At 50.4% G+C, this 23389-nt stretch overlaps 1 protein-coding gene and 1 long non-coding RNA gene across 8 annotated transcripts in view; one reads left to right on the forward strand and one right to left on the reverse strand.

The window, feature by feature from the left end:
• Window positions 1–606: 606 nt before the first annotated feature.
• Window positions 607–4171, reverse strand: LOC134756482 (uncharacterized). The gene is made up of 2 exons (XR_010129219.1): window positions 4077–4171; window positions 607–2350 (listed from the first exon to the last, which is right to left on the reverse strand). It is a non-coding gene; the product is annotated as an uncharacterized lncRNA (long non-coding RNA).
• Window positions 4172–8220: 4049 nt separating this feature from the next.
• The window catches only part of PKNOX2 (PBX/knotted 1 homeobox 2), a 267659-nt gene continuing 252490 nt past the window's right edge, over window positions 8221–23389 (forward strand). For 5 of the 7 annotated variants that reach the window (XM_031016196.3, XM_055356316.2, XM_031016199.3 and 2 more), the window contains exon 1: window positions 8221–8324. The gene's annotated coding sequence lies outside the window, so the exon portion shown is untranslated. The remainder of the gene's footprint in view (window positions 8325–23389) is intronic. The other 2 variants (XM_031016195.3, XM_055356313.2) reach the window with 2 other exon arrangements.

Raw genomic sequence — 23389 nt, forward strand, 5'->3', positions numbered from 1 at the left:
GCATTTTGCTTGTCAGGAAATTAGAGGCTTTGTTCAAAGCCAAGAAAAAAAAATTGATGCCCAAATCCAGGAGCTGAAGAAAAGAGAATTCCAGGGCTGTGGTGCGGTTGTGTCTTTGTTGTGTCTTTTTCTTTTAGTGCTGCTGAAGCAATAACATGTAATGACCTGAGCGTCACTGCCTTTCTGCTGCCAGCTGCCTCCAGCGCCTGGGAAGTTGGCTGACCTGAGGAGAAGCCAAGGGTGGCTAATGAGTCATTAAGAGTCTTTATCAAATTAGGATTATAATCCATCTCAACATGCAGAGGAAAATGTTTCAAATTATCTACTTTCTTAATTGCAACTCAAAGATTTGGCAGGAAATTATCATGAGAGATAATGTCTGGAAATTGATGGATTGTGCTGATGTGTGTCTAAGCTTCCCTAACTCTAATAGCTGGAGAATTCATACACACACACACACACACACACACACACACACACACACACACGTACATATGCTTATACTGACACTTTGTATACACAAACACCCCTGCTCTCCATACTGGTTCAAGTTACTACCCAGGCAGACACACACACACTCATGCACACACAGATTATGTCTGCATAGAAGGTCAAGAAATTTGCATTTATTAGTTAATTTGAATAGGCTGAGATTGTTACCAGATGCTGAGAGACTGAGAGATTGGGAAGGAGAAGGTAGGATATAAAAGAAACACTAAATCCTTGCCTTCATGAAGTTCAAAAGCTGCTTGAACTAATGTATACGTATTTGAAATTTAAGAACACGTACAAAGGAACATACAAATGTATACTACTATGATGGGAATGTGAACACATAAGCTCTGGGGATACAAGATATAGGTGTCCTGAATGAAGTAGTTTCTGGAGTGGATGAGTTTTGATTTGGGTGTGGACATTACTACTGGGTATTGTGAAAGTAGCCAATGGGAATAAAGGCAGAAAGAGACTTACTGAGTCTGTCAAAAGGACCACGCAGCCAAGCAGTGACACAACATATATGCAAAATCTCCGGAGATGGGTGAGGCTGGAAGACAAACCCTGATTTGTGTTGAGAATCCAAGTGGACTCTTACTTGACTGTTAAATCGGGAGAGATTTGAACACCCTTTCCATGTCCCTCCTACTAGGCCTCAGTTTCTCTGCTGTAAAATATGGGTGTGATCTGAAGGCAGAATTAGGCTTTTCCACATCTCTCATGGCCCCTGAAAACCTTAAAGATTTCTGGGAGTTCAGAGATTCTGATTTATTCATCTTCATAGCCCAGTGCCTTCTATGTGCCTGGACAGCCTAGATGCTGAATGGGAACCAATGAGCTGGTAAGTTTCTTAGAGGCTATCAGTGTATGCATGCTGAATGAGTGAATCAGTGAATAAATGAATGGATGAGGGGGGCAAGGGAGTGAACGTTTATGCTTTATGAAGGAGCAATTCAGAATGCTGGCTTGGAGTGTGGGTTCTGATGGCAGCCTGTCTGAGTTCACACCTGGCGACAAGTTCCTTCACTTACCTAAGCCACATAGGGGTGCTGTGGAGATCTGATGAACAATGCATGTTCGGCACTCAGCATGGAGTCTGGCACCCAGCCAATAAGCAATACATATTAGCTATTATTATTGCTGTTGTTCTGTTTTGTTCTTCCTTGCTAAGTAAACCGCGGTCCCTATGTGAGGTAAGCTGGGGGTTTCTTGCTCCCTCATTTGGTCACTCTTCACTGTCCCTTTCTAATGCAATAAGACGGGACCATCTTCTGCAGGGCATGTGGCCTTCACCCCTTCCCAGGGTTGTTGGTTGTTTCTCTGAGCCCTGCAGTCTGGCTGCCATGGGGCTTGGCTGCCAGAATACAGTTGGGAGCCCAGCCATGCAAAATCCTTAGCTCAGGAGGGCTTAGAGTTTGGATGCAGCATCAAAGGCAGCAAATGCTGATAGGGTTCCTCCCTGGGTACAGGGAGGAGAGGGTCCACTGGGTGAGCAGAAGGATGCAGATGGTTCTGTGTGAGGTGGTGGTGATGCGAGTGATAAGAATGGAGATGGTGCTGAAGGAGAGGATGATGGCAGCGGGAGTGACAGTTCTGATGGCGAGGAGGCTACTGAAAAGGAGATAGGAGACAAGGGGCTCAGGGATGGATCCTTCAGTCCAAATGGGAGAGGTGGTTTTTTGTTTGGGGAGAATAATGCTTTCAAAACTCCATGTAACCCTGGGCAGGGGTTGTGGGCGGGGAGTTCTTAGCCACCTCTGCAGTCTGAGGGAGGCCCTGAATAGCCTAATGATCTCCTTTCATGCTGGTCCTCTGTGGGGTCGGCAGAAGCAGAAGAGATGGAAGAGCTGGAGAGCTGGAGTGATACATAATAAATAATAAAGGTTTCAGCATCCAAACATAGCTTCTACCAGAACAAAAATGAAGCCTGGAAGGGAGGCTTCAATAAATGGAATGCAAGTCACATAGTAATTTTAAATTTGCTAGTGGCCACACTGAAAAAGTAAAAAGAAACAGGTGAAGAAATTTTTAATGACCTATTATATTTTTATTTAACTCCATGTATCCAAAATATTACTATTTTAATAAGTAATACATATAAAATAATTCTTAATGAAATGTTTCACATTCTTTTTTATAGATGAAATCTTCTAAATTTATTACACACACAGCCCATCACAGTTAGGACTAGCCACCTTTCAAGCGCTCAGGGCCTGCATGTGGCTAGTGGCTGCTGTAGTGGACGGCACAGGTTTAAATCCTTCTTTCTCAAATTTTTTTGGCCAAACTTTTGGGATGGCATTTCCCAGAAATGGCTCTTTTTGGAAATCGTCATAACATTCTCTCTTCTCTTCCTAAATATAGTCTAAATATTCTCTCTTCCAATCTCTCTCTTTCTCAGTTCTTTCAAGCTGGCTGTGATCCTTCCCACCCCTTGCTAGAACCTAGAAAGAACTTTGAAATTACTCAGAAATCTTCTTTTTCCTTTCCTGCCACCCACAGATCCTCTTATCTGGAGCTAAGGCCAGGACAGCTCCCACCTGAGAGCTGGAATCTGTGTGTCTGTGTGTGTGTCCTGAGAGCTGGAATCTGTGTGTCTGTGTGTGTGTCCTGAGAGCTGGAATCTGTGTGTCTGTGTGTGTGTCCTGAGAGCTGGAATCTGTGTGTCTGTGTGTGTGTGTGTGTGTGTGTGTGTGTGGACTTGGGGTGGGGTGGGGAGATGCTTGGGATAAGTAAGGGATGGGGAGGAGACAGTGCTTGAAGAAACTTCCCTAAAGTGCATCAGTACCATAAAGAAGATGGGTTTTTAAAAAGCTTTGGGGATTATATTGCTCCTATATTAGAGGAGCTGGTTAAAGGCATGACCCAATTAATTGCCTATCGTGTGCCCAGAGGACAGGCTTCATCCCCCTGCTTCAGAGGGTGGGAGTGGGATGAGGGAGCTGAGATGCTTTCCCAGGGTCAAAAAAAAAAAAAAAAAAAAAAATCAGACATGGGCAAGGGGCCTGGACATCCCAGCTTTCAGCTCAGAGCAAAATCCTGGACCCGCACTCCCTTTTGGAGGATTTCTAGCATCTGAGTTTTTATACCTCTCAGGTCTCCCCTTGTCTGCCCACCCCTTTCTCCAAAGGATGTGCCCTTCCTGCATTATTTCATCAGGAACGGAGTCTTCCTCACTTGGCCCTGGCTCCCCCCACCACAGCCCCACCTGGATCCAGGGTCAGGAAGGAGGCCTTAGGTAGAGAGAAGCGTCCCCCTGCCCTCATTTCCTTGCTCCCATTATCCGTGTTGCAAGCCCTCAGGGCCTGTGGCAGCTTTCTTCGTAAACAATATCTCCCTTCCTCAGGCCAATTAAATAAGCACTATAATAAAGGCAAAGGCAAATGCAAAGCACTGGGCAGCCCTGGGTAAAGGGCTATTAAACCTAATGCTGCCATTCATTTATTGAAGAGCCTCCCATGTGCCAGGGACTGTGCTCAGCTCGTTAGATTTGTGATTTTATTTAATCCCCATGGTCTCATGAGTTGGATTCTATTATCATCCTCATTTCACAAACACAGAAACTGAGACTTGGCACTCACCAGTAATGTCCCAGATAGCTGGCCATTTCATTACAGGGTGGAGAGCTGAGCCAGGGCCTGGTGATTCCAGAGCTGGTGTTCTCTTTTGGGGGATCCAAGGATCCTTTGAAGAGAGGTGATGTTTCCATGAAAGCTTATAAGCAGATAGGATTCGGAAGGTAGGAAAAGGGGGAATGAAAACCCAGGGCTGAAAGAAGAGTGTGAGCAAGTACGGGAAGGGCCCAGAATCCAGAATGTATTCTGGGGCCCATGAGCTGGAGCAGGAGTGCTGGGTAGAATGGAAGTGCCCAAACCTCACAACTGCAGTGACTTTTAAAATATGGGCTCCAAGGCCTTTCTCCAGACTGATTTCTCTAGGGGTGGAACCTGGAACCCTGAATTATAAAGAAGTTCCCCAGGGGTTGGGGTGGGGGTTCTGATGCAGCAGGAAGCACTGGAAATCACTAGAAGGTGGAGTTGGGGAGGCGTTGGCAGGAATGGAGCAGATTAGCCTGAAAGGGAATCAGGGCCAGATGAGGACTAATGTGAAGGCCTTGCTAAGTAAGGAGTGTGGCATTCAAGGTCCTTCTTTTTATTATAAGGCCCAGTAACTTTTTAGGCTAAATCTTATAAGCAATGGAAAGCTACTGATGATTTTCAGGAGAAACCAAGGTGTGACCCAACCTTTGTTTTAGGAAGAACATCCTTGTGCAAGTGTATAGGAGGGATTGGAGATACTGGAGGCATTTAGACCAGTTAGAAAATTATCAAAATATTCCAGGTGACTGGTGATAAGTCTGTCAACTAGGACTGGAACAATGATGGAGAAATAAGTTTCATTCAGTTCAATCCAACAAGCATTTCTTTAATATGTTTTCTGGATTGGGCACTGGACCAGGTTTTAGGGATCCTAAGATGAAATAAGATATTGTCCCCATCCTCAGGGAACTCGCAATCTATCAATATTCATTAAAAATAATTAAGTTGAGAGTGAAGGGAACTGGTAGTTGGGTGGTATTATGGACTAAATTGTGCCCGCCACCCAAATTAATAGGGGTTGACACCCTAACCCCCAATGTGACCGTATATGAAGGCAGGGCCTTTAGGGGGGTTAAGCGAGGTCATAAGGGTAGGCCGCAATCCAACAGGACTGTCCTTATAAGACGAGGGAGAGACCACCAGAGCTGTCTCTCTGCCTGTGTACACAGAGGAGAGGCCACGCGAGGGCACAGTGAGAAGGTGCCATCTACAAGCCAGGAGGAGAAGGCTCTCCAGAAACCAACTCTGCTGGCACCTTGATCTTGAACTTCCAGCCTCCACAACTGTAAGAAAATCAATGTCTCATGTTGAATCCATCCAGTGTGTGGCATTTTGTTGTGGCAGCTTGAGCAAACTAATACAGACAGGTCTTAAATTTTTGTTCATATTGTGACATTGGCAGAATTCAGTTGGGCCATTGATCACCCACATTGGAAGATTGGAGGAGGCAGCCTCGGCTGGTGTGGGCTGCTTATACCACAGACAAAGTGCAGGTAGAGTGAGAAGAGGGCCCAGAACCAAACAGGAACTCCAAAATTTAGGAGTGATAACTAGGATTTGTAGAAACTTCTATTTGGTTATAATGTCAGTGTGTTGATGGCTTATGCAGTACAACATGTACATTCCTCTCCATTCTCTTCTTCATCCTCAGAGGGATGGATGGTGGGGAAGAAATTGTAGAGTATCTGTAGTGAATTCTTAATTTCTACTCTATCCTTTCTCTACTCATTGACAGAGCCAAAACTGAGATGTGGAACTCATGGAATTTGACATATTGACAACTCATTTCTTCATTAAGTATTTACTAGCTTGTGTCTTCTGTTGATTCCTGTATTATTGCTACTTAATGTTTTACATATTGGTGCTTTGTCTTCTTCAACAAATGAATGCTTCTTGAGGACAGGAGCCATAACCTGAACCTCTTTGCTTCTGCTCTTTATTCTTAGTGCTAGCACACAGCAGAGCTTCTGGTGGGCGCAGGGAAAATATTTGCCTTCAGTGATTATAAAAACGATGGTTATATTTTGGATAATCATTTTTTAAGCTCTTGCAAATGACAAAAATAGTCAAAGCAAGATATATTTACTTAAAACTACGATGTGCAGTTTAAAGCACCAAAAAGGTATTAGTGAAAATCATAGTATTTAAAGACTCCAAAAATTAATAGCTCATGGCAATGGATCTCCCACATCAGGAAAGTGTTGGGCATTGATCTAGATTTCAGAAAACGAGGGGTGTGACAGGTGTAAATCAGTGATCCAAGGCTGTTGCCTGCGGTCCTATTTATGGCTCACTGACACCTCTCTGATGGGGTAAATTCAGCCTGATTTTCCCCTCTGACTGCAGGCTGTAGCAACTCACTGGGAGCCATGGGAAAGAGAGAAACTCCTCCCTCCAGGGGTCCTGGGCAGAGACAAATGGATCTCCCCTCCCCCTCCCTTATCTGAAGAGGGCTTCCCTCTGAGAGTTTATGGCAGCCTGACCTCCAGCCTCTGGGTTGGAGAATCTGGCCGCTTCTGTACCACATAAAAAGGGCAAGTGCATTCATTATTATTATATTATTATACAATGTATAATATATAATAGCGATTATGCTGTCAGCAGCCAGAGACTCTGACTGCAGATCAGAGGCTAGGGTGACATAAATCCACCTAGTGAAGTTTTTGGAGGTTCTATGTGAAGGTGAGAGGATTCTAATCTGTCTATAATGGGGGCTACCACTGAAGAGTTTCTCCCACAAGCAACGTTGGTGGGTGGTTGAGGGTATTGGGAGGATCTGGACAAACAGTAGTGTGTGTACCTGGGATGTGATATAAGAAGGGTCTCAATTGCCTCCCCTGAGCCAGGCAATGCTAACAGCTCTCATCCTTGCCCATGACAGAGGTGGGTGAGTGGCGACCCAGAGGCCTGAGAAGAGCTCAGGGGCAGCCTTCGACTTCTTTGGTCAGATTCTTTACTGAAAACCCAGCGGCTGGGTTTCACTTTCTGCTTTCCCGCTTATGTCGGTGTCTTTGTCTGGGCTTCTTCCAGGCCCCCTGCCTGGCCTGGGGTCAGAGGATCAATGGCTGCCTGACTGGCTGAAAGGGCTCCTCTATGGGGAGCAAGAAGCAAACTTCCAGAGGCAGAAGGGGTTCTCTTGTCCCTTTATGCGGAGGGCCATGTGCTAAGTTGAGGAAGCAAGCATGTGTGCTCCTGTGTGTGGCTCTTAGTAGGACTGTGATCTCTGCTGAGTGAATGGAGGCGCTTGTGGGTCTGTCTACACATGCCTGCTTTTGTCTTCCACTGTAGAGGGCATGTAAGGAGCCCATTTCCTCCCTGATGTAGATGAAGCCACCCCAGTAGGCCCAGGCTGAAACAGCCCAGCTGGTCTTTCCCTTTATATGACTGCACCCCAGCCCCCAGAACTCTGGGAACTCACTGAGTTTCTTGAGGACTTTTTATTAGAATGAAAATAGCAGTGGCTTAGAACAGGCTTGCCTGACATTTGCAAAGAAGTGCTTTACTGACAAAGCCTCTCCACTCTTTCCTCTCTCCCTCTGCCCCACCTTGAACCAGACACCCCAGGAAGCCCACAGCAGAAAAAGCTCTTGAGACCAGGAATAACTAACCAGAGTGTCATCTGAACACCTTTTCTGGGGCCAGGGTAATGAGAATTATTCAAATGCAATCATAAAAATGAGGCCAGCCAGGCAGGAAAAGGGGGAGGGGGAGTGCTGGTGGAAGGAAGGATTTCTTGCCCGTTTTAAGTTTCATCATTTCTGGGGAGTTCTCTTGGGGTCCACAGAAAATCTCACCTCATCTCGGTCCCCTCAGCACCGGTGATATCTTGGAACTCGGCCCCGGTTGTTCGCTAAGGAGGACTTGGCTTGGGGGCGGGAGGGTGCTCCAGAGTTCCTGGGGGTCCACAGCACTCCCCATCCGAGGCTCCTCGCGAGCGGAGCCGCTTCTCCAGGCCGCCCGCCTCCCCGCCGCAGGAGCAGGCCCGCGCCCGCCGCCCGAGAGCCTCCAGTAGAGGGAGACACTCCAGCGGCTCCTCCGACTTGGCAGCGGCCGGGCCGGGAGTGGGTGGGGGTGATGGGGGGTGGGGAGAAAAGGGGGAGTGGGGAGAGGGGAGGTGTGTGAAGGGGGGGTCCGGGGGGCGGGTCCCTGTGCCGCTGACGTCCCGAGCAGTGCTGGGAAGTATAGGCTGTGTTGTCACGCCGGTGTCAGTCTGATGAAGATTGGCATCAGGTAAGCTGTCATTCATTTCCATGTCAGAGACGCTTTTGCAGGCGGCGGCGGCGGCGCGGCGGCGGCTGCTGCTGCGGGCGGCTGCCTCAGAGCGCGTGTGTTTTATTCCAGTCCCCAAGCCAGAGTATTATTCATTGCGACAGGGCAAGGAGGAGAGAGGGAGAGAGGGAGGCAGCAGGGAGGAGAGAGAGGGAGGCAGCAGGGAGGAGGGAGGCAGGGAGCAGCGAGGGACGGCGGGAGCGTGCAGAGAGAAGCTGGGGAAGCGCCGGGAGAGCGCGGAGCGGAGCAGCGCGAGGGGCGGCGAGGCCGGGCACGGAGGCTGCGAGAGCCCCACGGGCCGCCCGCTCCCCTGCCCGGCCAGCGCTCAGCCCCGCCGCCGCCGCCGCCGCCGCCGCCTCGCCGCGCTTGGGCCCGTGGCCGGCCGCGCATTGTCCGCGGGTGCAAGGAGCCGGGCTGCGGACTCGAATCGCCCCGGGCCCAACCCTGTAGCGGGCGGGCGGGGAGCTGTGCGCCGGGAGCGCCAGGGGACCCGAGAATAGGAACAGGCACGCCGGCCCGAGCCCGGGTGCAGAAGGCTCCCGGCCGGGCGCTCCGCGGGGAGAGGCTGGGAACCGCGGGCAGGCTCCAGGTTCTCTTTCTCCCGGCTTCGGGCGTCCTTGGGGCCGGAGCTTACTCGGCGCCACCAGCCTGGAGCTGCTTTCCAGCGGCTGGAGGCGGGAGCGGTCCCAGGCTGGGGCCAGGTGACCGGAGGAGTCGAGGAGCCGCGGCCGCGGCCTGGGGAGGCAGGGCGAATGAGGGTTTGCAGACGGATCAGTGGAGACAGGGGAACATCGGCGGGGTCCGGGAAGCCAGGATCCGAGGGGCTACACGCAGGGACCCTCACCCAGGGAGGAGCGAGAATGTGTAGGGTCACCGGCTTTCCATGATTGTTGGGGATCTTTGGTGAGGCGGGCGTAGGGGCCCGCGCGAGGCTTGGGAATCGGGAGCCCTTCTGGCTCGAGAACTAGGGGATGAGTTCGTAAAAGAGGGAACGGAAAGCGTTCGAGAGCGGAGAGCTGAGGGGGATGGCGCAGGGTCCCGAATCTGCCGCTCAAAGTTTGCATTTCTTTCGGGTTAGGTGACGGGCTTTCCTGGCTCCCGATCCCCAGGAAGAAACGAGCGAAATGGGCCGTCCTTTCCCGGGGCTCTTCACGGGGGAGCCGGGGGTTTCCGCGCGGTGGGGAGACTCGGGTTGGGAATTGAGGGGTAGGGGCTTGTGGATCGGCCTGAATTAGGGCTGGGTTTTAGGACCAGTTTAGAGTTTGGTTTATAGGATCCAGACTGTTTACGGAATCGGGATCGAAGGGCCGATAAGTAGTTTACACGCCGGCCAGAGCAGAGGGCTGGAGGTCGGAGTTGGAGGCTGGAGGAACGGGTGGCGTTTTTAGGATTCAGTAACAGGATCACAGCTTTTTCTTGTGGTGGAAGCTATTGGAATTTGGGGAGGGTCGCACGAGGGGTCCTGCAGCTCCGCGTGTGAAAAAGCGTTTAGGTAGGCGATGAAAGTAGTTGATCTGAGCCATGGCAGGCGAGCCCCGAATTTTTGCTGCTCCCCCCCGAAAGTGTTTCTTTAGGAGGAGAGGACTTGGGCCACACAGGACCCGGTCCTAAGAGAGCGATTCCGGGAAGCGGACAGATCGAAGAGACCTTCTGGGCGAAGCGGCAGGGCAGCCTCGCGGGGCTGGGAGTGGATCGGAGGACCCGACCCAGGCGGCTCGGAGTGCTCCAGGAGCCACCTGGGTCTGCGGGCGCAGCACGGCGGGGCGGGAGCGGTGGCCCGCAGGGGCCGCGGCCTGCGATGAAGGCCGGGGGGCAGCGCTAGCAGCGAGGTGCCACAGTGGGCCGAGGAGTCTGGGCTGTGGCCCAGGGTAGGACCGGCTCAAACTCCAGTGCCCTGATTGGAGCCGCTTCCCGTGCTTACCCGCGTCGGACTGAGAAGCCCACAAACCCGGCCTCTGGTGCGCCCGGGGGAGGAGGAAGCTTGGAGTGCCCTACTGTCGTCTCTCCTGTCCGGAGACCTCAGGATATTAGCTTTTCGGGTTTCAAATGCTCTATAACTGGTGGCAGCCAAAAGCTTCGCATTTTAGGCAGTTTAGACGATCCTCCCCGCCCCAAATCTGAGAATGATGGTGTTCAAACATAACACGGTGTATTACCCAAAGCCCCTGCCCTTGCCCTCCTGCTGTCTCTGCCGTTCTGGCCTTCGGAGGCCCCAGGACCTTGGTGGAAGCGGGGAGGGAGGGTCCCGTTTCTGGTCTCATAATCTCCCACTCGGGCTGCATCCCCATAGCTTGGGCCTAGCTGTGGGGTGTGGGGTGGGAAGGGGTCCCGACCAGGGAGGTAGGTTATTCTCTGGGCATCTAGAGAAACAGTGTTTGTGGTGGGTGGGAGCGGGGGGGGGAGGAGGGCATTGAGGGGAGGAAGATTTGAGATTTCCTCCTTTTAATATTAAACCCACCATCCCAGCCCCCTGCACCCCTGGCAGGGAGAGCCAGACAGCCCTTACAGGACACGGAAGACGCACGACCCACGACCCACGAGTGGCCTCGGCGGCCCGGGGCGCGGCGACTGCCGCCGCGGAGCTCCAAGGCTGTTGTTTTGTAGGCTTGGAATTCGTGAGAGATCTCTCCCGCTGAGAGCCCGAGGGGGGAGGGAGCCGTGACCCCACGGAGACTCCCTGGTCACCGCCTCCCCTTTGTGAGCGGGAAGGCTTGAAAGCCAAGAGAAAGAGAGGCTGCTCAGAATAAGGGGCAGGGGGTTACCGGAGGGAGATGGGCCCGACCACCGCTCACAGTAAAATGCCTCGTGCGAATTGCACTGAAGTATACCCAACTTGAGACTGGCTGTTTTACGATCCTCTCTGGGAGTTTACTGCTCTCTGCTTTTAAGTCTATAGATTGCTTTAAGTTAATGAAAGTGCTGCTTTCAAAAGGGGCTTTTATTGTGTGGCAGTGGCAAATCCAGTACCTCCCCTTTACTCTTCCAAAATGGGCTTGTTTAAAAAGAGGGAGCTTGCTGGAGTTCCCACATGGCAGAGCTTGGGGGAGGGTGCCATGTGACAATGAGAATTAATAAAAGTTAATGTCCAAGTGATTCTGAAAGACGAGTTTGCTTCTTTTCCAGTCCGGTTTCATCTGTTCATTCTCTTGTTGCCTTTGGGCTTTCACTGAGTCTGCCTTTAAATGTTGCTTGGTGCCTCCCCAGCAGCCTCTCCCAGCATTGCTTTAGGTAGGCCTGACCCCTGTTCTGTTAAACCCAAACTGGATTTCAGGATTTCAGCCCGGCTGCCAATTCAAACTGCAACTAAAATATTTACTTGGGACTGGGGGAGGGGCTTTGCCTCGCGTTTAGTAAGATAAATGTGTTTAAATGGCTGGGAACCTTGAGAAGGAACAAGGCAGGCTGTTTTTCAGTGCTTTTTGCTTTTTCAATCTGTTTGGCACAAAAGGTGAGATGACAAGGTTTTTGACTAGGTCCTAACACAGAAACTGCAGTGGGCTCAGGCTGTGGCTTTGACCGCATGTCATAACCATTTAAACTGTGGTTAGTTGTTCAAAGCTCAAAGCTTCTCCAAGCTGGGTTTCATTAACCCTACACCAGTTGCCTGGAAGTTCAGTAGCAATAAATTGTATAAACACATTTGAAGTAAGTTAGTGATGAAATAAGGAGAATTACTGTCTTGTGAGTGGAGAATCCTGAATTCATGGAGTTCTAGCTTAACTGGAAACATACCTCCTCTCCCTTGGCCTTGAAGTTTATGGGTGCACCAGAGTGTGTGTTAAATTTCTTTCTGCCATGTCCATCTTCAACCTGGGCTGTAACTCATTAGAGACCAAGGCACGCCTAGAAAGCAAAACGGCTGGATTTTAAAGGGGTCTCTATTAGCTTGGTTTAGGAATCAAACCAAACTGATTGACCTGACTTCCTTACCTTCCATGAATCCAACGTGCAACGTAAACAGCAGCAGAGCAGGGGAAAATTAGATGTTTAAATGTTAGAGGCTTAATAATACTGCGTTGTTAGCAATTGAATTTGTTTTTATTAAAGAAACAACCAATAAAATTTATAGGCTTCCAACATGTTGCAAGATTTCCTTGCTATTTATTTAGCTTCCCTCTCCCTACTTTCTGAAATTCTATCTCTAATCTCAGACTTTTGTTCCCGATTTATTTAATCTGGAGCACATTTTCTAAATTAGTTCGAGGAGGGTGAGAAAGGCTGTTATGAGTTTTCCTTTTTCCTACGCTGTGTGGCACAAGGACTGCGATGCTGTAAGATATATATAAACGTGTGATGCAATTGCTGGAGGTGACGGCATGTGAAGCCAAGTGTCTGGATCAAACAAAACGCAGATCCGAGTATGGAGAGGGTGAAAACGATGCTGCAGAGGAAAAACTGAGGAAGTTCTAATGGAAAATGAAATCATCATGAACCACCGTTAGCCTGAGTCTAGCCAACACACCATGCTTTGTATAAAACACTTCACGTGAGATCCGTGACTTATTGAAGACTGAATTATACTGAGAAGCAGAATTTAGAGGGAGGAGCTCCACGGGCTGGGTTCTATCCAGGCAGCATGGCCAGGATTGTTGCGATGGGGATCTGCTAATTTAATTAAATCTAATACCTGGTGGGAAAGGGAGGAAGGAGGGAGGGAAGTGGTGGGCAGATAATCAAGGTTGGCAGGTCAGCATGCTGAGCTAGTGTTTAGGCTGAAATTTAGTGGCCTGGTCTCTTTTGACTCTGTTATTGCCAGGGCTGCATGACTCCAGTGGGTCATCTAGCTTCTGGGCCTTGGTTTCTTCATCTGTAAAGTGGAATGTATCACACACAGTTCTCACTAGGGTGAGAGGATGGGCTTGGATCAAGCACAGGCTGTGCTCTGAGTAAAGAAAATGGGAGATAGAGGCTTCTCAGCAGCAAAGTCACATTCTTCGGTGTGTTTTCTTTCCTCGCCTGGCTCCAGGGCCTTCCCCACAACTCTCAGGAGTTCTTAGGCTATAGTAAAGGGGCTGAATTCCTGCCTTGCATTACATCCTAGAATTTGAAAGGCCTGCTGTGATTCCAAAAACCATCTACACTTTACCAAAGGGGCAATTTTGGCTGAGTTGGGGGATCCAGCCCGCTTCTTCCAAATGGTGTTACCTGGAATAGCTTTCCTGCATCAGACGAATGCAGAATCTGACTTATCAGAAGTGCAGCCCCTTCTCTTTATTCCACTGGGAAGGCAAGGCCTGAGCCCTGACTGGTGTGTGTGACATCTGGTTGGCTGAGGGGGTTGGGTGCTGGTCTGGAGCTAGCCACGGCCTGAACCTCTCTTAGCAGTCTCTGCTGGCAGATCAAAGCAGATTCTGGGCCAGAAAGCCCAAGAAGTTACACCCGGCACTTACACAAAACTGTGTGCGCGCTCATAGACTCCTTCTGTTCCGGTGTCTGATTTGTAAAAGCTAGCTCTGATCCTGGAGACGCGGCTCCGGTGGAATGCTTGTCTTTAATACTCCCTAGTCTTTGGGGATTCCTTGGGGTAATTTTTCCTCCTCATTTCCTTCTCAGCCAATCACAGGCAACATCTTAGTCTCCGTTTTGATTGGGGGTGGGAGACAGGGCTGGGGGTTGAGGGAGCAACAGTTGGAGAGCACAGTCTTTCTACCTGAACTCCAGCTTTTCCTCCCGTCCAGAACCCCCAGGAGAGAGGGAGAAGCAAGCCCGGGACAGCTCATTTCATCTCACGCGGTCAAGCAGAGCTTGAGAAGAGCTTGCTGCAAACGCGTTGTCTTCAAGGGGATCTGCTGTTTGGCTTGGATGCCTCACTGCAGGCCCGGCCTGCCTGGGTTTCTAATTACAAGAAGGACGTTTCTGCTAAGACCTATCTCACTAAAAACACATCCCTGTGTGTAATAAGAAACCCTAAACCAGGCAGGATATTTTAAAACTGAAGCAATGAAGATTAGATTAAGTCTCCACCAAACAGCTTCGTTCTTGTATTATTTTTGGCTGGAATGTGGAGAAAAGCAGCTGGCCCTGGGGCCCAGAGCAGACTCTGGAGAGTTCGGATAGGGCCGGGGTGGGTGGCGTAACTGTTAGTTCTCTGCTTAGTAGGAACGTGGCCAATTTGAGTACGGCTCAGTCAAGGCAGTGGGGGTGCCCAGTGGGGGAGGGGGGAGGCTGGGGTGGAGGAGGGGCCAGATCCAGATGGGCCAGAAAGCGGCCACAGAAGCAGCAGGTCACAGGGCACTGAGGCTTGTAAATCCTCCACCTCATTAGGATGTAGTCTTTTGTGTTCAACTTACATCTCTACTCACACCGCCATCCCAAATCTAGTAGAGAGGGAACAAATAGTTGTTGAGGATTCTTGGAAATAGAACCCTGGCATTGGATTCTTGGAAATAGAATCTGGCATCATGGGCAGGTGTCCTGCCTTGCTGGGGAGGGGCAGCATGGCATTCACCCATTCCCTTTGTTCTTCCATTCAGCAAATATTTATAGAGCGTCTTCTGTGTCCCTGGCACAGTCCTAGGCATTGAGGAGACAGCAGCAAAAACAAAGCCAAGACATTGCCATGCAGCCTGTCCTCAAGGAGCTTGCTTGTGGTGGGGGCGGTGTTGAGTATGGGCTTTATTTAGCATCAGGCAAAACTTCATTTAGAGCCTAGCCCTGCTCTTTACCTGTCATATGGATCTAGACAAGTTGCTTAACATCTTCGATCCAGTTACCCCATTTGTAAATTGGGAAGTAAAAGCACATAGCTCACAGGACTGTTGAGGAGCATCTGTTAAGTCCCTAGCACAGTGTCTGGCACAGAGGAGAGGCTCAGTCATGGTTGACTCTCCTCTGTCATGTTATGTTGGAGCTGATGATCCAGTTGGAGGATTACCCCTTTCTCTTTCCTTTTGCTTCCCCAGAACCTGGCTTGGGCCCTTTTCCAGGTCACTGGCGTCTTCAACCAGTGTTGCACAAATAGCCAGTCAATGCTGTGGCCTGGTGCTGCCCGCTGTGCACAGCCCTGGCAGAGGCTGCGGTAGAAAACAGGTACACAGACCCTGAGGACACTCTGGGGATGAGGGGTGTCTGGGGTTAACAGTAGAGAGGGCACATACAACACACAGACATGAGAGATGATGGACAGAGAGGTGACATGGAAAAAGCCACCAACCAGGTGTTAACCACAGGAGGCAACAGTGGGGCAGGATGTGGAGTGACCAGGACAGAGTGGAGTCACAGGGCAGACTTCTGGGAGGAAGGGAGCCTCTGCAGAGCGTTAGAAGGACTGGCTGAGCGGCTGGCCAGTGGGGGAATGAAACATGAGCCTCCTAGGTCATGGTGCTCTGCGCTGTCCTGGGGACTGCAAGGGAGCAGCCTGGACTAGAAGGAGGAGCTTAGCCCCCTCTACCTATCCCAGGTGGCCAGAAGTGGGCTGTCCCTGCCCCAGGAGCACCAGGTAAGGCCTCGTTGTTTGGGTCCAGTTTCATTACACACTGAGGGATTTCCGAGCAGACCTTTCCATGTTGGCTTCTCAATGGGTAGAACTTAGACCAATGAGTTGGTGCATGAGGCAAACAAACTCACTTCACTCCTGGTTGCAACATGGCTTTCTTATCTAAAATCCCCTTTTTCCCTAAGCAGAGAGAACAGAGACTATAGGCCCACATCCAGTCCTCTTCCATCTCGGGAACCATGAAGCTGATTGATATCAGGGTGATCGGGATGGTGGAGAGAAAGGGGGGACTGGTAGTCTGAGCATGGTGGATTCCACTGTGGACTCAGCCACTGACTGACTGTGTGACCTTCAACAAGGGACTTACCTTCTCTGGATGTCAGCGTCCTCACTTATCCAATGAGGAGCTTGAACTTGCTCTCAGAGGTCCCCTTCTACTCAAAGTTCCATGATTCTGTATTTCCTCCCAATTGGATTGCTTCGTGGCTTTGTGGCTAGGCAATCATTAAAACCACCGCCACCGCCACAAATCCAAGCAAAGAATCATGATGACATTCAACAGACTGCAGGGTCTTGGCGCCTGTGGTATAGAGTCTTAAGGACAGTGGGGGCCTGGGGGTTGGTTCTGACCCTTCTGATGGCCTGCCTGGGACAAATGGATGTTCCTAGCAATAGGGGATGGCTCCATGAGGCAGCAATTTCAGTCTGAAGACTCACTGGCTTCTTCATAAAAAGCAACATTTACTTTTCTTGTTGAGACAGCGTGGGGCCAGGGGAAGGAACACAGGATTTGAAGTCAGATTCTGGGTTCTGACCCTGGTTCTACTACAGCTAAGCAGTGTGCACATCACTTAACCCCTCTGAGCCTCCGTTTTCTTGGCTTTATAGGTGAGGATAATAATACTACCAAGCATACTTAAGACTGCTGTGAAAACTCTGGAAGAAAACATCTGTAAGTGGTTGGCACATGGCAAGCTCACGTTGAATAAATATTAGTCTTCTCTCCTAATAAAGCTCATTCTCACATGCCCTTGTGTGATCCTCTTAGCCTTGTGAAGCAGGTAAAATGGGCATTGTATCATTTTATAGGTAAGAGAAACTGGGGCTCAGAGAGTGGCTAAAGTGGCAGGTCCAGGAAGTGGGTGCAGATGTGTCTGTGTGTAGCAATGGAGCACATTATTTAGGGTAGCCCAGGCTTATCTTCTATGATGATGGTTCTTCCTTTAGCCTTCTGGAGACAACACAAGCCATTCCTGAGCTCTACCTATTCATCTCCCAAGATCTTTCATAAAAGCAGCTAAACTCATCTCCTCCATTACTCGAATCTTTGGCAAATGCTGGGAAGAGCTACTGTTGTGAAAACCAAAGTCTAGAAGATCTGTTTTTTACTTCCACAAAGTCTTCAGTCTCGGGTGGGGCTGGGAGGGCCCGCACTAAGAGGCAGAGGTAGATTTAGGAGCAGGGGATATCTCATGGCTATGAGTGGGGGTGGTGAGGCTGCAGCATGGCCTTGGTCTGCCAGCCCAGGTGTAAGCTGGACCCCTGGGTGGAAAGAATTCCCTCGGGGGCTCATGCCCGTGGTCATCAGCTCACAATCCAGACAGATGTCAAGCTGACAAACACCAAGGGGAGTTTAGCCCGTTAGTGGTAGCATCTGTCTAATTCCTATTAGGTAAGGGGAGGGCACAGTCTCTCTGGGTTCCAGCATAGCACAATGGGTCTGTGCTGGAGTAGTGGCAAGTGAGCCCTACCCCAGAGCTTCCCCTCACGGTCCTCAGTCCACAGTGCATTGTTAAGGAATGGATGCTCCTCTGTTCCAAGTCCTGTGCTAGGTCTAAATGTGATGTGACCCCTCCTTCTGAGGAGCTGTCCTGCCTTCCTCCCAGGAGACCTTCCTCTGTGGAGATTGTCAGTTCTATCTCCAGGTCCAGGGCAGGGAGACAGACGCCCAGAGAGTCAAGTGTATGCCCCGGGCCCAGGGGCGACAGGTGTTTGTTCTCATTCTCATTTCCTCCCTAAGAATCCACCTGTCAACAGGTGTGGCCTGAACCCACTATTTAATTAGTGCCCATTAGCATGCTGTGGGGAACACTCAGTGGCCTCATCCTCTAGGAGCTACATATTTTTGATGAGGAGACCAAACAAAACGCATGTGAAATTGAGAACAAGCTATGTGACCTTGACTCATCTCTTAGCTTCTCTGGATTTCAGAATCCTCATTTTATACAATGAGCAGGTTATCCTTGGCTCTTTTCAAGGCCCCTTTCAAGTCTGTTCTCCTACGACTGTCTGGGCTGTACATGCAAGGTCCATCAGGCACCATGAGTTTGTAGAAGGTGATAGGACACCAGAGAACACCTAGCCCAGCAGTGGGAAGGCTGTCTACCTGTAGGCAGGTGAGTGGGTGGGAAGATATATTGCAGAGGTAGCTGGCCTCATTTATTTGTCTGCAGGGGCCGGGAGAGTGCTTGTTGAGAGGGACCCTGCAGAGTCCCCCAGCTTCCAGGAGGGTCACGGGGACAGAAATCAGGCAGGAGAGCCTGGCAGAGTGGGAACTCAAGACCGCTGCTCCCCTGTGGCCCACATAGCGGTGGTGGAAGGAGCTCCTCTCCCGGCCCCTCTCCCACTCTGCCCCCGACCCACCGGCTCTGGGAGGAGACAACTGGTTTCATAGTAGGTCAGCGGTCCCCTGGGGCCCTCTTGACTTGTGAGACAGATTCTGGAGGAAAGCCAAGGAGCTCGAAAGGATTCCACCAACCTTCCCTGAAGCCTGTTTCCAAGGAACCTGACTTAGTCTCCGGCACTGGCATAGCACCCCTTGAGAAGTCACCTCCATTCATGAGAGCCTCTTAGTGGCAGCAAGATGGGGGACTGCTAACTCCTGCTGACTTCTAGATTGTAGGGGGAGCCTCTTTCCAAGCTGGACATCTGGTCTCCTGGAATACTTTACAAAGTCATTTCCACTGGGTTTGAGGAGAAGGAAGGAAGGAAGGAAGGAAGGAAGGAAGGAAGGAAGGAAGGAAGGAAGGAAGGAAGGAGGGAGAGCTTCAATCCCAGGCAGTCCTCCACGGAACACCATTGGCTGCTGGCAGGGGTGATGGGAACTTCCCAACATTTCTGCTGCACAGAGTCCTGGTTCTGGTAGCCCTGACCTGGCCATGGTGGAACTGGGCTCTGGGGAGACAGGCTGCCACAGCTAGCTTGCAGGTAAAGGCAGAAGAAGGATGTTCCCTGAGCTCTGTGATTTCTAGGGCTGTGCAGGACCTCCAGCGTGAAGGCCACAGACGAGTGGAGGCTCCTTTGCTATGTGGTAGGCTCTGTGCTGAGCCCTGTGCTGGGGGCTGTCACCACTATTTTGTTGAGTCATCGCTGTAGACCCAAGAAGAAAAGTGAGGCTCAGAGAAGGTAAGAGAATTTGCCCAAGGTCACCCAGCTATGAGTGAGGCAGGCCAGTGTAGAACAAGCAACAGGTATGGGTGTGGGCCTTGGTAGAGCCCTCTGCTCACTGTGGGACCGTCAGAGCTGGCCTCACTTTCCCCATCAGTCAACTGGTGGCAATAACACCTACTGTCAGGGCTGTGGGGAAGATTAAGTGAGGTAATGTATGTGGATGTGTTATACATGTTGTATAAACATAAATGACAGCGCCTACACCGTGCCTTGCATGTAATACGTGGGGGAGAAAATTGGTTGGCACAGACTATATATTTCTTATTAGTTTAAAATAGAGTATACACACAAATTCACACGCCTTCTCCTACTCACTCACAGCATGATGACAACCATGTTTGGGTGATTCAAAGCTGGCAGGGTGGCTTTCCATGACTTCCTTGTGGCTGGGGCAGGCATGAGTTCCCCTGGGATTCCTGAGCACCCGGTGGTTTTGCCAATTCAAGCTTAGAGTCAACCAACTGGAATTGGGGCCTCCAAAGTGCTCATGGTTGTTCTCAAGTAGGTTTTGCCATCTAATCCAGTGTGGGAGGCTGTCAGGGGCCTGGGGTGAGGAGGGGGTTGGCCTCCGCCAGGTCCTGTTGGCTTGAAGCAGGCCTTGGCTCCTTCCTTGCTAGTCACTTTCGCTAGATAGATTTTTACTGAGTGTCTTCTCTGTGTCAGACCCTGCGGAGGCGCTAGGGATATGACCGTGAACTAGACAGATGGGTTCCTGCCGGGAGGGCTCACAGATCATGGGAGAGGAAGACGTTCAAGTTCCGTGGGTAATTAGTTAAACCACAAGAGCCACCCAGAAGTCCAGGAAGCCGTGAGGGCCTCAACAGGGAGCGTGACCTACTGTGGGGGTCTGGGAGGATCTTGGAGGACATCCTGGAGGAAGTGAGCTTTAAGCTAAGGCATGAAGGGAGACTTGCCGTGAACTAGGTAAGAGTAGGCGCATGAACTCTAGTCACCTTGGGCTGGCCTGGCCTGACCTCATGCTGAGTTTTGTCCCTCCTGTGGGGCCCTTTCTGGGGAGAGAGTTGACCAACCCCTTCTTCCCCAGCATCTTCTTTTCCATCCCAGGCAAGGACAGAACAAGGTGAGAGGAAGGCAGCTGGGCACCAGGAGAATGCTGCCAGGGATTGTGCTCTCATCCGAGCTTCCCTGTCGGCTGCATCACAGAGCAGGATGCAATTCCCACATCCCCTGTTCCCCTCCTCTGCCATCCTATGCTCCTTTAGGACAGGTTTTCAGGGGAGCTTTAGAAAATGCAGGCATCCCTTCCGCATTCTTCCTACAGCCCCAGTTAGGGCCCTGGTGATACCCTTGCAATGTTCATGTTCACGTCTTACCTGAGTCTGATTTCTGGAAAGCCCTCGTGGGCAGCAGCTGTGACGGGGGTAGAAATGACTCAGCCCATTTTGCTCAGCACCAGCCACAGGGGGACTATATTTATTACAAAAAGTCTTTGGCAGATCTGGCCTCTTCCCCTACATGGGAGGGAGTCAACTTGACAATGTCTTTTGAGGACTTGGTGCAGTGACCAGGGCTGTATCTTCCCTTTGGAAACACTGAGGAAAATTTGTGAATATTTTGCAGTCTTGTAATTTGGAGGGGGGCAGCGAGGAGAGGCAGCAGGGGGAGGTTAGAGAGAGACTGATGGGCTTAAGTGACAAGGGCTATAAATCCATGGTTACACGGACGTGAAAAGGAAAGCCGGTGGCCTCCTGCCTAGGGTTCGGGCATCCTCAGAGTTAGCAAAAGGTAACTGCTTTGGGGTCAGGCAGGCAGGGGTTAAAGCCCAGCTTCTGCTGCTTGCTGGCTATGTGATCCTGGGCAACTTCTTAACTTGTCTGAGCCTTAGTTTCTTCCCTTTTGTGAAATGAGAGTAGCAATGTCCCTGTGCAGGGGATTCAGTGAGGTAACAGCAAAGATCCTGCTCTAGTCCTGGCCTCAGAAGGTTCTCATATTCATGAGTTCCTTTCCCGTCACTTCCTTCTCTCTCCCCACAGTGCTGCATGGGACCCAGGTACCCCTTCAGAGGCAGGAGGCATGAGGGAGTGCAAGCAGGGAAGGCTGTGGGCTGTGGGCCTCTCTGGAGAGCACAGCTAGAATGGCTGACTAAGGATCCTGAGCTGGCTGGGACAGCAATGTCAGAGCCTGGGGAGGCTTCGCAGAAGCAGGGGAAGCAGTGCTCTGGGTGTCTTGGAAGAACCAGACAGCATAGGTGGCATCAAGGAGGGCTGTGAAGCAGAGAATCTTTGTAATAGGGAGTAGGAAGGAAGGGAGGGAGAGAGGGAGGAAATGAACATTTATGAATAGTCTACTGTGTTTTGACATCGAGCGAGGTACTTTAATGCTCATTTTTTGATTTTATAAATTTAGAAGCATAGAATCTTCAAGTCAGAACATCTCAGAACTAGAAAGGACACGTGAAACCATCCATTCATCCATCCATCCCAACCACTGTATTTTATATATGGGGAAACTGAAGCTCAGAGAAGGACAGTAACTTACCTAAGGTCACACAGGAAATCAGTGGCAGAGGGTTAGAAACTGCCCAGGGCACGTGGTGGCTTATGCCTGTAATCCCAGCACTTTGGGAAGCCGAGGTAGGCAGATCATCTCAGGTTGGGAGATCGAGACCAGCCTGACCTACATGGAGAAATCCCATCTCTACTAAAAATACAAAATTAGCCAGGCATTGTGGCACATGCCTGTAATCCCAGCTACTCGGGAGGCTGAGGCAGGAGAATCGCTTGAACCCGGGAGGCGGAGGTTGCGGTGAGCCGAGATCATGCCATTACACTCCAGCCTGGGCAGCAGAGCGAAACTCTGTCTCAAAAAAAAAAGAAGAAAGAAAGAAAGAGAGAGAGAGAGAAGGAAAGAAAGAAAGAAAGAAAGAAAGAAAGAAAGAAAGAAAGAAAGAAAGAAAGAAAGAAAGAAAGAGAGAAAGGAAGGAAGAGAGAAAGGAAGGAAGAAAGAAAGAAAGAAAGAAAGAGGAAGAAACTGCCCAGGGCAGGGCAGTTGGGGCAGAGCAGAAAGAGCATAGACCTTAGAATCAAAGACTGGGCTTAACTACAGAAACACTTGTGATATGACCCAGGAAAACGTACCTCCTGAGCCTCAGTTCTCTTATCTGTAAGTTGGTACAGTAATTCTCAACTCAGGTGGCAGCCGGGACAATGAAAGGAGATAGCCCGTGTAAAGTGCACGGTGTGGTGTCGGGCTCGGATGGCGCAGGTCCTTCCCCTTCAAGCCTTGCCCTCTCCCGTGTGTTTCATGGCTCTGGCCACACTCGTAGAACCAACCAGTGAACCCTGTGTTTGTCCCACCGTGTGTCCCCTGGGCTCAATGAACAGAAGGCCTGAGGATTTATTCATTCTTTCATTCACTTATTCCTCAAGTATTTATTAGGTATCCTGAGCATGTGCCCAGCATTATCTTGGTGCCAGGGATATATAGGTGAGCAAACTCAGGTGGCTTCTATCCTGTTAGGGTTCACAGTTAGATGGCGAACAGAGACGTTACTTTTAAAAATCACACGAATAAATGTGAGAATATGAGTGACATACGAGCTTTGAGGAGAAGAGCCTAACACTGTGGGAGCATTCTTCAACAGGAAGATTTTATCCGGAGAGAGCAGGGCAGGGCCTCCCTGGGGAGTGATGTTTGAGGTGAGCCTGAAGGCAGACACGGCAAAACTGAGAAAAGACGGGAGAAAAATCGCGTCCCAGGCAGGGGGAACATAGAGTTGAAGGCCCCCGGCAGGGAGGAAGGGCTGTGCCTGCAAGAGCTGACAGGCAGCTGGGGTGCTGGGGCAGAGTGGCGGGTCAGGCGCGAGTCACTGAGCTGTGCCTCAGAGGAGCTTGCGAGAGAACCCCTGGAGTCTGACTCTGAAGCAGGGCTGCACCTGCGGGGAGAGGTGGGTAAACCGAGTCTGAGATTCTGAAATGGAGACCAGGCCAACATTTGGCTATAGTCCTGGACAGAGAGACAGATGTTTCTAAGCCTCAGTTTTTCTGCCCCAAAATGAACATAATGACAATAAAAATTATAAATAGATTGCAGATCCATGATGGTGGGGGTGGAGGTAAAAATGAACAGATGCATTAGGTATTTTGCCCTCAGCGTATATGTGAATGGCATCAAATTCATT

The sequence above is a fragment of the Gorilla gorilla genome, chromosome 9 (assembly GCF_029281585.2).
Source record: "Gorilla gorilla gorilla isolate KB3781 chromosome 9, NHGRI_mGorGor1-v2.1_pri, whole genome shotgun sequence".
Classification (NCBI taxonomy): Eukaryota; Metazoa; Chordata; class Mammalia; order Primates; family Hominidae; genus Gorilla; species Gorilla gorilla.